Source organism: Pristis pectinata, chromosome 18 (genome assembly GCF_009764475.1).
Source record: "Pristis pectinata isolate sPriPec2 chromosome 18, sPriPec2.1.pri, whole genome shotgun sequence".
In the NCBI taxonomy this organism is placed as follows: domain Eukaryota; kingdom Metazoa; phylum Chordata; class Chondrichthyes; order Rhinopristiformes; family Pristidae; genus Pristis; species Pristis pectinata.
In genome coordinates, this window is record NC_067422.1 from 23166910 (window position 1) to 23184260 (window position 17351).

Below are 17351 nucleotides of genomic sequence, written 5' to 3' on the forward strand. Positions count from 1 at the left end.
TCCTTCGTACAATATCCAAATCATTCCATCATGACCAACACTTTGTCTAAACAAGGCTGTTCAACGATGAAGAGAAGATCACAACATTATTCATAGATCTATCTCATTAGAGATCACCTGTATATGTTGACCCCACTCAAGGGCTATGGTTTGGGCATAAAAACCTGGGGAAGTTATGGCCATCTCAAGCGGCAATGCCGGAGATCGCAGATTGGCTTTCTTCCCGTAACATTTTTTTTAAACGACCATATGTCTGTGATACACAATACAGACAGACAAACAGCTTTCAGCAGCCACATCTCTCATAGCTCTCCCTTCACATCTCATTTTTAATTCAGCTGCAGAAAATGTCAAAGCCCTCACCTTCTGGAACTAGACCATAATTACCAACTCAGAAACATAATAATATCTAGCTCAGAGGACAGTGTACAGACCTGCATGCAAGAGGCTCAGGTGTACAGCTCCTGTGGCAAGGAATCGTAGTCCCAGTGAACATGACCGTGATTCACTTCCAAAAAACTCCTTGAGACAGTTCTGACTGCTTCCATGCACCTGACCTTTCAATCAAAATAGTCCCTAAGGGTTGGTCATGCTGACAGTCAGTCAATGGCGTAGGTGAGAACAGTCAGCCCACAGTAGTGTGCACAACAGCACGTTCCACACAACCCCATCCCTGCGGGAGTCAGGAACATGCCAGAGATCAATGCCACTGTAATTGTTGTCTCTCTCTGCCCCAGAATTGCCACTGAATTCAGGGGTGGTTCTGATTGTCTTGAGGCAAGGGGCCTATCCCAGCTACTTGCACAGGCCCTCATTTCCTGAATATGGTCATTCCTAAAATGGAGAAGGTAAACGATAGGCAGTGGTCTCTTTTCCTTTATTTAAACTGATACAAATATTTTAATTAATTTACATGAGATATTTTAAAGCAGTTAAAAATAGATTTCAATTATTTTATATTTAAATCTGTTACAACTGTTTTTAAATATCTCCGATTAACAGAGATAGTTGGGTACTATTGTAAAAACCTTTGACAGCACAAGATGTCAATAGGTCCAGAAGAGTCTCATTCTCTACCATCTGTGGCCTGTTCATCACTCACGTGTGCTCTGCCTCAGAACCGCCACAGCAGTGAGGCCTCGAGTTCACTTGGATAATATGGGGATGTTGGCAGTAAACTCAAGGCAGGGGCCAGCTCATGTACAGTCCAGCCATTTTTTGCCCTCTCAGATGCACTTCTCACACAAAAACAAGTTGATTTGCAGGCTTGTCTGTGAAGGCAGACTTCAACTTTGAGCAGTAATTAACAAAGGAAAATCAAATTAATAGAGAGAGTATGTTAATAATAATTGAATGTGGCAAAACAGAGACAAGTAAAAAAAACCTAGCATGGGCTTGCAACTATGTATGTACATGCACACACGTGCACAAGTCTTTAAGTATGCAAAGAAATCAAGCCAAGAATAAAGACATAATAAACTCAAATGGAATGGAAAAATAAGTTGGGAGCTTAGAATAAAGACTGATGTTTACTGATAAGCAAAATATTACTCAGTCATAAAGTGCATTGGCCAGACTGGATTTCCACAAGGCAGCCCACCAAGTACTATTTCTAACTTGAAATTTCTTTCTCTTGAATCTAGTCAAATGAAATTACATTTAAACACAAGGGCTCTGCAACTGACTGCTGGTAAATACACAAGCACCATATTCCTTTGACCCCTAAGCCACCTGCAGGCAAGTCTATGGTGTCTTTATTCTTGGCTTGGTTTTGTGCATACTTTCCTAAAGGCACACATGTGCATACATTTCCAAGCCTTCATGTCATGACTCTGACCAACTTCCAAGGCTCGGGATCATTTTGTTCTGTTAGGTGGGCTCCCAGCAGAATTCAAGTCAGCACCTGCAGCTCAACCAAAGTGGAACAGTGTCAGCAGACTCCATTGGCCTGTAACAGAGTTGCACACAATCACTGGGGAGCCAAAGCAATTTATATCATCCCAGGCATGCAGGACATTCCTAGAAAGCTATATCCCTATGTGGCAAATGAGAAGGAATTGGTCCAATGACAGACTCCAGGAATGTTCACTTCATTATATTATCTTATAGATTAGGATGTCTGCAATGGATGGCTAAGTCACTTACATGATCGATCAACAAGTGGTGGAGAAGGCAAGCAAAGCTTAAAGATCAGTTTTCATCCCTTGTCCACAAGACCCATGTTGTTTAGCTGGCTGGACTCCAAAAGTAAACCTGTTCCAAGAATTGACAAGGAATGTTGGAAGCAGATCAATGTTTTTATTGACCACCAAGTAATGTGGCTAACTTACAATTTCATTTCCTTGATCATTTCAAATAATTTACTCAGCAATCAAGATAAGTGCATGAATGTTCAACCAAATTCCAAAATCAATTACAAAATGCATTATGATTGCTGGAGAGATGTTACAAGAGTTAGGCCAACAGTATGTATTGGAGGACTGGGGAATGCCATTTGTTTTGTGCAGGATTTGCAAGTGTGCATTGTACTTGGACATCGTACTCCAGAAAATGACTTAGTACATTGAAAGGCCTAATTTTGATCAGCTATGGGCTGACAGGGATTGACCATAATTGTAATTGAAGTATTACAGGCAATGGTTTGATTTTGGTCAATTGTAGTTTATTCACAAGTACACTAACTCGATCAGCTCAGCCTCTGATGTACTTGCCCATGTTCAAATTATTTTATACATGGGACCGTTTTCTTTGAACAGAAATGGTCCTTGCACAAGTTCTCCAGTGGTAGAGCAATACACCGGTTGTGAAGGGCAAGCTTCTACATCCATCAAATCTCCAGCAGCCTCACTTATTTCAAAATATACTGTAATTATATTTTAATAAACCAAAAACCTGAATCATTGATACAGAGTCTGCTCAGACCTGACTGCCCTTGTGCAGGTGGTAGCAAGTCATCACCTGCAGTGTGTGAAGTGAAGATCATCCTATAGCACTGACAGGGTTTCCAGGTTTTTGATCTAGCAAAACCTTTATGCTATTAAAACATATTAAACCCACAACATAGCCATATAGATGGTCTGACTTACCACATAGCACAGAATACAGATCAAGTTTTTTGTATTAATTTGTGGCTTTTTAATTTAAATTCTTAAATAAAAATCAAATATAAAAAAAGGTCTTTGATCAATGAAAGAAGCCAGATGGATAAATTATTCTCTAAGTGTTATCACATGTGCAAAATGCAACTGGAATCAATGAGTTCTTTAATGATTTTCTATTGTATGCCAAACAAATTCCTTTGTTTATTCCTGGACCTTATCAAACTTTGTCTCATTGGCTGTTATACCATGTCATCTGCTATGGCTCTGTATTTTCTGTAGCATCGTGCTTCCTGTAAATACAGAACATTAGATGGAAATTTTAATCACCACCCCACAAGTTGTGAAGTCGGTAGGTTTTGAAGGTCAGGTCACATTGACAAATTTTCTTTGTTCCATGGCTCCCAGAAGGACAGCCATTTCCTCCCATGCATGCTTTGTGTTTGGATATTTTTCCATGTGGGTAGTTCAGGTTTAGCCAGTAAATTCTTGACACCATTGTGGAGGTCTCAGAGGTCCACCCGAGTGGAAGGACAGGATTGTTTACTGGGAAGAGGCAGCTGGTTGGACACAATAATGCTGTATGGGCAAGTATATAAAGCTGGATTAACATTAGTCTATGCAAGCAGTCCAATGCTTCAGGCAAATAGTGCCCAGTAATTGTATGAAGCTGGGAGACTGCAGGATCTAAAGGACTGCAGGTGCTGGAATCTAGATGAAAGAAAAAAATTTAAAAAAACAAGATGCTGGAGGAACTTAGCAGGTCAGGTAGCATCCATGGAGAAAAGCAAATGGTCAATGTTTTGGGTCAGGATCCTTATTCTGGACTGAAGATAGGTAAAGGGAAAGCCCAATATATAGGGGAGAAAAACAGATGTGATGGGTGGACAAAAGAGGGGAGGCAGGTGGGCACAAGGTGGCAAAAGGTAGATGCAGGTAAGAGATGCAGGAGAGGAAAAGGAGAGAGAAGAGAAATGGCGAGGAGAAAGAGAGAAAGGCTAGGAAAAGCCTGCCTTCCATCCCCCCCCCCCCCCCACCTTGCCTCTTCTTTTCCTTCCTAGCCTCTCTTTTTTCTCACCATATTCTTCTCTCCCCCTTTTCTCTCCTCCCTTTCCCCTATGCCGCTTACCTCCATACCTTTGACCCATTCCCTGGTGGATCTGCTCTCCCCTCCTCCCCCTTATCTGCCTATCACTCTCTCTTACCTGCATCTACCTATCACCACCTGGTGTCCACCCCGCCTCCCCTCTTTTGTCCACCCATCACAGTTTCCCCCCCCCCAAGTATTGGGCTTCCCCTTTTCCTATCTTCAGTCCTGAAGAAGGGTCCTGACCTGAAACGTGGACCGCCTGCTTTTCTCCACGATTGCAGGATCTACTTGTATAAAGTTAGCTGATCTCAGTTGTGGTGTTGAAAGGAATTTTAAATATGATTTCAACACCTCTAAGAAAAAGATAATAATGTTTGAGGTTTATCATCTCATTAGTATCCACTGGCTGGAGGTACACATATGTACTGACTGTCTAAGCTTGCATAAACCTTCAATGAGGTACATGATTACAGATGCAATGGAAACCAGCACGTTGGTATCATCTTCAAAAGAAGCAATAAGCAGTGAAAAATTTGTCAAAATATTAGGAAAATAAGGGAGGGAAAAAACAGGAAAAAAATAAAGCAGCTTGTCAACTAGGATCACAGAAGCATAATATGCAACTCAAATCCATACACAATATAACCTGAGAAGCAAAGACCTGGAAGCAAAAACACTACACTTTGGTTGTACTCATGCAGATCAAGTTGTATTGTTGATACTTAAAGTACTGCTAGTGAATGACACACATTTCAATACAAAAACACAACCTTGTGTACTTCGCATTAGTCACAAGGCACTGTTAAATGCTACCAATGTGGACTGCTGCATTAGTGCAATTTTGTAATGTACTCACCAGAAGGGAAAAATAGTTCAAGAGATATGCAGATTGCTCCATGCTGTACCCAAGGCAATTCCCTGTTGTGACAGCTAGGAAAATCAAAGCTCCAAACACAAATGGTGTTCAGACACTTCCCATGTACAATGTAATAATGACTTCAATATTGCTGAAACATTTTAGGTGTATTCACACACCACTGTTAGCACTGCCGTAACATGGTTCCCACTTCACAGAAATGCTAAGAATGCTGAATGAGCAGCTTTAAATCAGAGTTCACAGTTGGACCTCAAAGAGCAAGTCTGGAACAGCAGAAAAAATTATTACTCCAAAACCATTCCCCCATTTTGCTGTGCCTCCTAGGGATGAGGTTAAAAATATCTTATCATGGTTCAATAATGGAACTAAACTTTATAGTCCATATGTGTTAATACTATCATGCAAATGGACTAGTGTCAGATCTCAAAGCCCTCCAAAGAGGAGTGCAAAGGTGAATCACTCCATTAGACTGCTTACATGTAAATGCAGTATTAGTAACTTCCGGAGTTTAAGTATTCTTCTGCACATTTTTGTAATGCAAGTTTTTTGCAACTTGGAATGAGAAAATATTTTTTAAAAAAGGCATGCTTATTTGTTCACATTTTATGAAATAGGAAACACTAACATAGGATATATTGGAATAAAGACTTTATTCCAATATATTTCATTTATAAATCCATATATGCCATTTCATTTATAAATCCACGTATTTACTTGGTTCAGTGTTTCACTGTCCTTTTTATAAGATGGAGACGACTGTTCACAGCACTCCAAATGTGGTCCAATCAAGGTTTAACATACATTCTGTTAGGAGCAGGAGGAGGTCCTTGAGATGTTCTGCCATTCCAGAATATCATGGTGGAGCTTATTTTGATCTAAGCTCTTTCTTGCCTGGTCTTCAGATCACTGGACCCCTCCACCCAATCCCTGTTGGCCAAACATCCATGTTGATAGTAATGATCAACAGATCCATTGATTTAGAATGCACAGCCCTCTGGGATAGCAAATTCCAAAGATTCATGGCCACCAGAAAAGAAAATCCTCTCAACTCCATCTTAAATGAGTGACACACATCTCAGCATTTATCCTGTCAAGACCTTTCACATTCATCTGTTTCAAAAGCATTACCTCTCATTCTTCTAAATGATGATGAGGACAGACACAACCTGCTAACAATCAACCTATTGAACCTTCTCTAATCTAATGCACACATATACCTCCTTAAATAAGGAGCCCAACACTGTATGCAGTACTCCAACTGTGGTCTCACTAACACCTTGTACAGTTGTAGCAAGACTTCCCTACTTTGCTACTCCATTCTTTTAGCAATAAAGACCAGCATTCCATTTGCCTTCCTAGTTACTTGTGACACTAGCATTCGAGATTCCTGTGTATCCTGTACAAAGATATCTGAATCCCATTGCACAGCAGCCTATTTTGTAGCCTCTTTTAACTTGACAAATTTTCTGCTTTTCTGTTCTTTTTTTAATCAAAGTGGATAAACTCAACATTTCCCCACACTATACTTCATCTGCCAGTTTTACTCATTAGTTTAATCTATTTATGTCACTTTGCCAACTCTTTGCACCTTCCTTAAAACATGTTTTCCCATCTATGTATCAACAGCAAATTTGGCTGCAATACATTCAATCCTTTCATCCAAATCATTAATCTAGATTGTAAGTCACCCAGTACTGATTGCTGTGGTATCCCAGTATATGTAGCTTGTCAAAGTGGAAATAACACTTATGACAATCTTCCATTTTCTGTTAATCAATCCCCTCGGAAACCACCCACTCCCCCCTACCCGATGGCTTGCGTTCTTGCCTTGCACAGAAACCTTTAATGTGGCATCTTATCAACTGCCTTTTACAAGTCCTCAAACATTACGTCTACATGTTCCCCGATATTTACCCTGCATGTTACATCCTCAAATAACTCGACAAAATCTATCAACCATGATTTCCCTTCCATGAAACTATAATGGCTCTAGTCAATTGTAATGATTTTCCATCTGTTGAGTTACTAATTTCTTAGTAATTGATTCCAGCATTTTCCCCAAAGACAGATCAAGTTAACAGTCTAATAATTTCCCGTTTCTTGTCTCCCTCCTTGAACAGGATGTTATAATTCAGATGTGTAAAGCAATTCCGAAGTGCAAATAGTTGTCACACTTCATCTGGGATCTGTGTACCTATGGCCTGTATACAAAGAACATAGCCAACGTGGACCGCAAAGCAAACAATCTGTCTCAGTCGGTGTGGGAAGCAAGCAATCAGCCAGCAACCAATGGCAAGAGAGCTGAATTCTTCACTTTGGACCAGTATTTCAACCAGTCAGCTTGAAATGCACCTTCACTCAATTAATTTTACGATTCAATTTGTTTAACCACAAGTGCAATTTGTAAGGGCACAATGTTTATGAGAGAAAAAAATAACAACACCATTAGTTCATTGGAAGCTGCCATTACATTTACAGTAATATCTGACTGCCCTTGAGTATGAAGGCCAATTTCTATAATATTTATAGATGGTACAAAGTGCCAATTATTGTAAACAGCCTTTACATTTATTCAACAAAGGAAGGAAATTTCACAATTTGCTAACAGAAATGCCTATATTGTATTTTTCAACATTCAAATGTAGCTTCCAAATGTGAGCTAACAAAAGGATACACTGTCTAAATAATACATGGTAGTAATCATGAAGGTAATACATATCTCAGCTATCATGAACTATAGGACACAGGATACTCTACCAGCTATTCTTTTTGACATCAGATAAAACATTGCTTTACTTTGATTTTAAAAAAAAAGATATGAATCTGTGATAAGTTAGTAATGTTGTCCTGAAACAACATTCTTGGCTGCAGCATCTTTGTAGTTCAAAAATTATATGTTTTAAGATTCCAATGATGTTGAAGGAAAATCCATCTTTATTTCTCACTGCTTGGAAGAGGTGAAATTGCTGCTGCAGAACCAATGTCTATTTGGACCAGCTAACTTTCCACAACAGATCTAACCAGGAAGTGACAAATGAGAACAGGAAGTGGGAACTTGCTCTTTAAGTGTACAATCTTCACAAAAAATAGTCTGCTTGACTGAGGATGTGAAAATTTTTTCTGACTCCAAAATTGGGAGTAAATTTTAACTATGCAAAATTAGCCCATGAAAAAACGTCTTTGCACTCTAAATGGCATTACTTCGTAAAGTGGTTTAAAGAAAACCATACACAAAGATTAGTTTATTATTTCTCATTATAGCCTCAAACATCCACTGCTGCCCTGCAAATTGACAGGTTGCAAATTTTCTGCTGTAACTGTTCCCCCACGATGGTGAGGATATCCAGTAACAGGACATATAGAAAATTAAGTTGCTATCCACATATGTTGGGCTTGATTAAAATTACTATAGCAGTCAAACTCATGGCCAGCACAGTCAGTTCTGCAGGAAGTCACCAGTACAGTGCAACACCTTAAACAGAAACATTATGCTTCCTTATCCATTCATCATTACAACTAAACCACTTTAACAGTCGAGTGTAGCAAAAGCAGACTAACACTGTTTTGTGGATTTCAACCAAATGGCAGCAAGATATGCAAACATTTTGTCTGCAATATTTTTTTAAAAATTAGTGACATATGGTAAATGAATACCACCATGAACAAAAGTAAAAAAAAATCCTGCTGGAAAGAATGCAGGCTTCATTTGTCTAGTTAAATGTGTTTACATTAATTTAGATTGAAAACAAAAGACACTCTGCCTTGAAAATGAAGAAAAGTAAAATTGTCACTGACGTATGTCAACTCAGAGGGGAACGGTAACCTTCGAGTGCCGTGGGAGCTCTCAGACAAGCCAAAATAAACGTTAAGTTTGACTATCAGAGATACAGCACCATGTGCCACGTGTACGAATTCTTGAGGGTAAGTTGACCAGCTGCTGCTTGAGGTTTCAGCAGGCAGACTTTGGAAAAGTGGACCTCCCTGCACTACAAAAAAAAAACAGCTTACTGCAGAAACCAAGACTGATTGCTCAAATACTGTTGAATTTATTTAATGAACCAAAAAAAAATCCCAAATCTGCTGCCAAGCTCAGGAGACCTGGCCACGTCGACATTGCATTTTGTTCAGAAAATCAATAATAGTTTAAGTTTCAATTCCAGATAGGAATTCTTAAAATGCAGTCAAATCCATCTGTGGTTTCCTGCAGGAGCTGACAATAACAGAGTGGGAAGGTGGAAAAGGTTTACTTATAGTAACATGGTTTTAATTATGGAGGATAAATACTAAAATCAACTTTTTCTCTAGACCTCCCCCCTTACTTCAAAACAAAATAAAATGATGGTTGGTTATGAACCGGTTTCTCAAGCACTGGCAGAAATTAAATTTTAACGTAGCAGCAGACACAGGGGCCTGCGGTAATAGGTACAACTCAGATGAGACAGCTCCGCCTGGTGGTGAATGAAAAACACCGCCTAAATGCTGGTCTGCGGTCCAAGGCAATGCCTGCGTACTGCATGATTCACCACTGGTTCCTTGGCAGCAATTTCTTCTGAGTGTCAGGAGGTTGGGTCACAGGGTGGCAGGGGTACAACTAGTAGAGTCGCTCCCTCACACACCAGAGGCCCAGGTTCAATCCTGACCCTGGGGTGCTATCTGTGTGGAATTTGCACATTCTCCCTACGATCTCATGGGTTTTCACCAGGTGCTCCAGTTTCCTCCCAGATCCCAAACACGTACAGGTTGGTAGGTTAACTGGTCACTTTAAATTGCCCCTAGTGTGTAGTGGAGTAGTAGAATCTGAGAAGGGTTGATATGAATGTGGAGTGAATAAAGGGTTTTTATATAGGATTAGTGTAAATGGGTCGTCGACTGTTGGCATGGACTCAGTGGACCAAAGGGCCTGTTTCTGTATCCTATAACTCTATGGTTCTGGCTGTCCACACAAGCTGAGTGCAGAGTGCCAGTTGTTGATATGTGATTGATGACTTGCAGAGGTCCTTGTGCCCAATGGGTGCAACTGTCCTTTACCCTAAGGGGTAGGCAAACTTCTTTAGATTCGGTTGCAAACTTAAGAAATTACTTGGAAGATCTTCTAAAAGTCTCTCTCGGGGTCCACTCCAGTACTGTGGGTTCTGATGTGGCTGATCAGGCCAATGTGAGACCCACAGACTTTAAAGCAAGTGCTTGATACGAGGGTGGATGTGTAGTGGGAAATGGCTTGCTCCTTCTGTCAACTTCCCTGGTGTCCTACATTCTCCTGAAAGCATTTGAGGTTAACAGCGGTATTCCGAACACTTCTCCTCTATTTTGGATAGTAATGGGCCAGGGATCCTTGTTACACGTTTTCAAGGAAGCTTTGAGGACATCTTTGAATCACTTCCTCTGCAACTCCTAGTCTTCTCTTGCCATAACAGAGCTCGTGACAGAGTGTCTATTTTCAAAATCTGGTGTTGGGCAAGTAAACGATGTGGCCTGTCCATCAAAGTCAACAGAGTAATAGGTGTGTCAATGTTGAGGATGTTGGCTTGGGAGAAGGTTGATAAAGGTTTGCAGCCAGATCTGGAGGATTTGCAGAGTCAGTGTTTGTGGCACCTCTCGAGTACATTGTGACATTTGTTGGGAGTCAGATTGTCTGAGAGATGTTGTCCAAGAAAATCTCTCTTTGTGGGGTCCTTCTGAATTTCAACACTGATCTTCCAGTGGTTGTTTGTCTGTATTTCACCGATGTATGCAAGATACTTAGCAAGATGGATAAAGTTTTTTTGTGTGTTTCTAACTTGGCAAAATCAAAAAAAAAATGTTCAAATCATAGCTTTAAAAAATAATAAAGAATAAAGGAGCTGTAGCATGCTGGTAATGTGGAGAATTAATTCAGTGCAGTGCAATGAATAATGCTTTTTAAACTAATCGTGTAAAGTTAAAGCTGGAATTACTTTCTATTGATGTGGAATAATGACATCAAATTATTTGTAGGAAAGGTTCATTTCTTTTCTGCTCTAGTTCCAGCTTCAACATTCACTTCAGTTACCACGAAGAGGTTCTGTAACTGGGTCTGCACAAAAGAAGTCATGTCTAAATCAAATATACCAGTAGACATAGCAAACTTCTCCATGGGGAATAAAACAAACAGATGAGGTTACTGCTTTGCTACCTCTCTCGTTGAGGCCCTGGATTCAGAGTAAAATGGTAATACGATTAATTCTGAGAACTGCTTTACTTCAACACGTACTCGGTCATTTTCATGCAGTGTGATTACAATTATTAAAAGCAAAATTATTTAAACGAAACCAGTTTCTGCAAATACCTAATCTGGAAGTCAATGCAACAGTTCACAAAGAGACAAAGAAAATCTTTTGAAGATAGCCAAGCAACATTTTACTTGACCTTTAAAGGTTGCAGAATCATTAATATTGTACTAGAGTTACTAACATAATGAATATCAACTCATTTAAGTATGTAGCCTCATCTGAAAATTTGTTCCGTAATACTGTGCCCCTCTGCCCTGGCTGGTAATTTGTTCACTTTGGCCACTGGAGGGAATTGATGAAGTACTTCCTTATCTGACACTAATTCCAGGCCCATTAATTCCAGAATTAGCTTTTGGTGTAGGGAAAGTACCCTATAATGAATTTCATGCAGAATTTAAATAAAACTACAATTTGTTCTTAATAAATTCTTAAGTTTCTAATAGACTGAAAACTGAATCTGTTACAACAAAAAGCTAACACCAGCAATACGAACAGAACTCCAGACTTTTCAATAAAATAATCAAAGGCCAAACTAAAGCACAAGGCCCCTTTAATCAAATCTATGGAGAAATTAACTATTTAATTACTGTTATAATTTCCCCAAATTAAACTTCTAAGAACATTAATTTTACCTATTATGTACCAATGAAAACAAAATACTTTAATAAAAATGCCATTCCGAAAAATAAGTGTGACATGGATAGAATGGATTAAAGACTCAGATGAATTCAAAGAAATGAATCAAAAAACTGCAAAATAATAGTTGCCACGTGATGGGTCTGTCCTAGCTCACATGTTGGACGTGATCAGGGACTGTGATGGAGGGGTCTGGGATATTGTTAAAAATGCAGGATTCTGTCATTATAACTGTGTCAGTTGCCTGATGAGTATGTAAGGCAAACTCCAATTGTTTGTGAAGAGGGCGTAACCGGGTCAGTAGTGCCCGGTGTTTCTTTGTCTTGTTCATGGGTCAGCAATATTTTTTGTACTTGTTTCATCCAACTCAGTGGCTTGCTCGATATTTCAGAAGGCTGTGAAGGATCATCTTGTTGGATGACTATAGACTGGAAATGAACTAATTTCACTCCTTAAAGGACCTTAGTGACGCAGATGAATTTTTATAAAAATCTAGTAGTTTCAATAATCACCTTCACTTATATTTTATTAATGTAATTTCATTAATTGTATTTAAATTCCCCAGCTGCCAAGCTGGGATTTGAACACTGGTCCAAGAATCGCAGATGGATACAACATGGAAGGAGGTCATTCAGTCCATCAGTTCTTTGCCAGCTGTATTGCTCCATACTTTCCACATGGCCCTACATTTTTTTTCCTTATAAGTACCTCTCCAACTCCCTTGTAAATTCATGATTGAATCTGCCTCCATTACTGTCCTGGCTATACATTCCAGATCCTCACCACTGACTGGATAAATAGATGTGTCCTTATGACACTTTACATTCTTTTGACCCTTCTGCCAATAGGGACAGTTTCTCTTCATCTCCTCTGTCTATATTCCTCATGATTTTAACTAGATCCCCACAATCTTTTTTGTTCCACAGAGAACCCATCCAACTCCTGCAGTCTGCACACATAACTAAAGTTATTTTTCCTGTAATTATTTTGTTTAATCTCTTCTGCACTCACTCCAAGTCTTTTCATCCTTCCTACAGTTGCGGTCGAACCAGTATTTTATAAAAGGATCATTTGCACATCTGTGCTCTTGCACTCTTGGTGCTTCTTCTTATAAACCCAGGTTCCCATGTACTAACTATTTATAACTGCTTTCTCAAACTACCTGTCATTTAGAATGTCACCTGTCAACTCTTGCTCCACTCCTTTCCTCCTCTTTCAGTCCAGATGAAGGGTCTCGACCTGAAATGTCAACTGTCCATTTCCCTCCATAGATGCTGCCTGACTTGCTAAGTTCCTTTAGTGCTTTGTGCGTTGCTCCAGATTCCAGCATCTGCAGTCTCCTGTGTCTCTGTGTTGCCATTTAGAATGATTTACACACACATACCCTTAGATTTCCGTTTGGAATTGTGCCTTTCAGTTTACATTGCATTTTCTGTGTTACGTTTCATCTACATATCTGCCTATTCCACCAGTCGATATATTTTTGATGACTATTACATTCCTCCCCACAATTCATTGCAAGTTCAGGTTTTCTGTGTCTTATATTAAACTTGTAAATTATGCCCTGCACACCCACACCCAACCCATTAATAAATATTAAGAAAATAGAGATCTTAGCACGGACTCCCAAGGAACTCCACTGCAACCTCGTCTGAAAATCAATTATTCTGTTTCCTGTCCCTCAGCCGATTTTCTATCCATGTCCTCTTTACTCCATTGGTTTTAATTTCAATGACAAGCCTGTTGCATAGCACCTTCAAACCTCATCAACCCCATTCCCATAATTGATACTCAGTTCATCAAATATTCTGTTGTCAATTCAATGACATGGTCTCCAACATTGACTTATGGAGGAAAATGTCAGTAGTTCCACAAAGAATGGTAAACATTTTTCAGAAAAACCTGGGCCATAATAGAAATGTCCAAATTCAAATCCCCATTTTCTGGCAGGCACGAATGCTCGTTGTTCAGACTTCTGCACTTATTCTATGCTTGGTGTGGTTGGGCACCATGAAAGTGACAACAGATCAGTCTCAGGTTATTTTGATATCAGAAAATGGTGACAAACAGCTCAGGCCTGCTTTCTTAGGTACAAATATCATCAACTTCCTTGACAGGTACAGTCTTAGCTCCAACTGAGGGATAATGTTAGAAGAATACAAATAGTATTGCACCTGGTATTTATTTTGCATAATTTCTATTTTAGAATCATAGTTGATGTTTACATCTTAAACACTAGTTTATGAACAGAAACTCTTTAATGAATGTTATTTCCATATGATTTTCCATGAATATTAAGCCTTTCATCATCGAGGAAATATATCCTGTATATAACTGGACTACAAATTTATTTTTCCATAGAGTCAGAGTCATAGACAGATACAGCATACAAACAGGCCCTTCGGCCCACAAGGTTTACACTGGCTATCAACCACCCATTTAGACCAATCCAATTTTTAAAATTTTTTTCCAGATGTAGTCTGGTATTTTCTCCATTGACATAACCCAGGAATTAAATCCAAAGATACACCCATTCTACTTGTCATAATATTGAGATTTGGTCATTGGATGCACAATAGGCAGAAATTAAATGGTTTTCAGGAAATGCATACATTATATATGCATTAATAATAAAGTGCTCATTTACATAACCATCAAATGCAATTGCATTGAACATGTACATGGCTCTTATTTAAGGCAGGATTGATAAAATGGACATTTGGTGGAGGGCTTCATATGTGATCACCAAAAGTGAATGTAATTTGTGTTGTATGTAACTCAGCTAAATGCAATTCCCACAAATTTTCAGGCTGTGTATTTAATTTGCCCGGCTGACATAGGTATATCTAATTGTAAGCAGCAAATTTCAGGCCATAATACCATGCACGCATGCGTGCATTTGACTGTTTCAATGTTAGTCTCTTAATGCCATAATTCTTCTCAGCTGTAATCATTACTATTCTACCAGGCACATAGCTAAATAAATAAAAATAAAACTAAATAAAACATGCCCCAACGAGTCCATGCCGACTATGGTACCCACCCAGCTAGTACCAATTTTCTGTGTTTAGCCCATATTCCTCTCAGCCCCATCCCTCCCTGTACCTATCCAACTGCTTCTTAAATGATACTAGTGTACCTGTCTCAAGCACTTCCTCTGGCAGCTCGTTCCCTATACTCACCATCCACTGCGTGAAAAAGTTGCCCCTCAGATCCTCCTTAAATTTTTCCCCTCTAAACCTAAATCTATGCCCCTGTAATCTACGATAACCTTCTTCACTATCCATAACACCTCCTGACTTCATGTCATCTGCAAATTTACTGACCAAGCCTTATAGATTTGCATCCAAATCATTTATACAAATAACAAGAGTCCCAACACCAAGTACTGTGGGCATTCTATCACAAGAGCTTACTAAACAATTCTAGACAAAAATAAAGAAGCCACAAAGGGCACAAATCCTTCAGAGAAGCCTAGGACATGTTTTAAGCTTTCTACAATCATGAGTGGATGGTTCCAATCTTAGAAAAATCCAACTATGACCTACATAAAAAAAACCTGTTAATTAGAGATATAATATCAGAAAATTCCATGCTGTTATTGATTCTTGCAGAGCCCATGCATTCATATGCCACTATCGATTCATCTTTTGGGTTTTGTTTCAATCCTTTAGTTCTGTTTAGTTGGCAGGACTAGTTGAGGGTTGGAGTCCATGCCATGCTGGTGATTAGTTACACCTCAGTGTCAGTGAAGCATGGAAGCAGATTGCGGGCCACAGTCAGGGCTGATTGTGTAGGCATAAGCAAAGGGAGGATTAAAGTTGATTTGAAGTGCAGATCTTGAAATAAAAATAATCCACAATGTTAGCAGGGGGCATTAATCTCAAGTTGCATTACAATCACAAATTATAGAAATATTCCTTATAAATTAATCATTGTGGATTACTGATCCAGCTCACGAAAAATTGATGACACTAACTTTGCACCTTAATCCAAAAGTTCAAACATTCTTTGGGCCTGATTTTCTCATACTCTCCAAACTTTCTGACATTTCACACTCTTTGAATCAGCTCTCTCTACTGAAGAATCTCAATTATTAAATGCTTAATAACTCCAGTGTATGCATTCATTCGTTAAAATAATACAAGTACCACCTAAAATGTCCAAACAGAAAACCTGTACAAGGTCAAACATTATATTATTATGTAATGCATTAAATAACTGTTTAAAATAATAATAACATAAAACACAGCAAAAAATTCACTTCCATCAGAATCAGGGAGCTATTACCTAACAATGGCAAGAATGTAAAACGTTACCAGAGTTCAACTGACTTGAGGCCAGGGTTTGCTCTGGGACTAACTGATTCAGAGTTTGGAGACTCTGTGTAAATATGCGTATTAATAGGGAGGAGCATTTTAAGGACAGGGAAGAGATGAAGTCCTTTCACGAGAGGGTTTTAGGGGACAAATTTTAAGTACTAGATGATTGGCCTCTAAAGACGGAACAGGAAACCAGCAGTAATCAAGAACCAGTTGAGTGAAGTGTGCAGACAGGAATGTTGGTCTGGAGAAAATTGCTCAGCTACAGAAATTCAGGCATTGCACATTAAGGAAACTTTTTTTTAAAAAAAAGTACTCAGTTTAAAATGAACAGATCTTGCATGCACAGGCATTAAATACAAAGTAGCCTCCACTGACAATTGCACTGCAACATGTACAAAGAAAGACTGCCCAACTTTGTCTGGCATGCTACAAAGTGGGATATTTGAGGGCTTTTCTACTGACAAACCCAGAGTTTAATCGAGGTAGAGAAGCTGTAGAGACAGATGCGTTTCATCATCTCCTAAGGAGTCAAAGCTTCTCAGCAGCCTAATGAAGGCAACGAGTTCAGCCAAAGTTTAGTAAAACACACAATATCACCAAATAAACAGCCATTTACACACACAGTTGTTTGCTGGACAGTAACTAAACTCAGTGTTTTGATCTTGTTTTTAATAATCTTAACAACCTTGTTTTTGGTAGCTGGTTCTCCGTAGTAAAGCAAATTTAAACATTTTTCCCCTTTTTTCAATGAGTTGCAATCCTGCACAAACTGTAATATCTCAAAAGGAAGTTAACTGTAGATGATCACAAGTCCTCCAGCAAAGAAGGGGAACAAAAGTTGTTTCTGTAGGTTAAAAACCCATCTGGCAATAATCAAATTGCTTTAACGTTGGCTTGGGAACTGTGGGCTCCATAAACATTGGTGTATTTATCGCATCTTCAGGAGATGTTACAAGCTGCAAGGTTAATCATGAGCAGGAATGAGGCACTTCCCATCAAGGATTTTGTTTTTGTGATGCTCAAGCCTATGGCAGCATATTCCCAGGATTTGGGAAAACATTCTCAAGGGATTTGCTA

General features: G+C 39.1%; 1 protein-coding gene across 5 annotated transcripts in view; it reads right to left on the reverse strand.

Annotated features, from left to right (window-relative positions):
* Positions 1 to 17351, reverse strand: part of LOC127579780 (septin-9-like) — a 222034-nt gene that overhangs the window by 57153 nt on the left and 147530 nt on the right. The window lies entirely within an intron of this gene.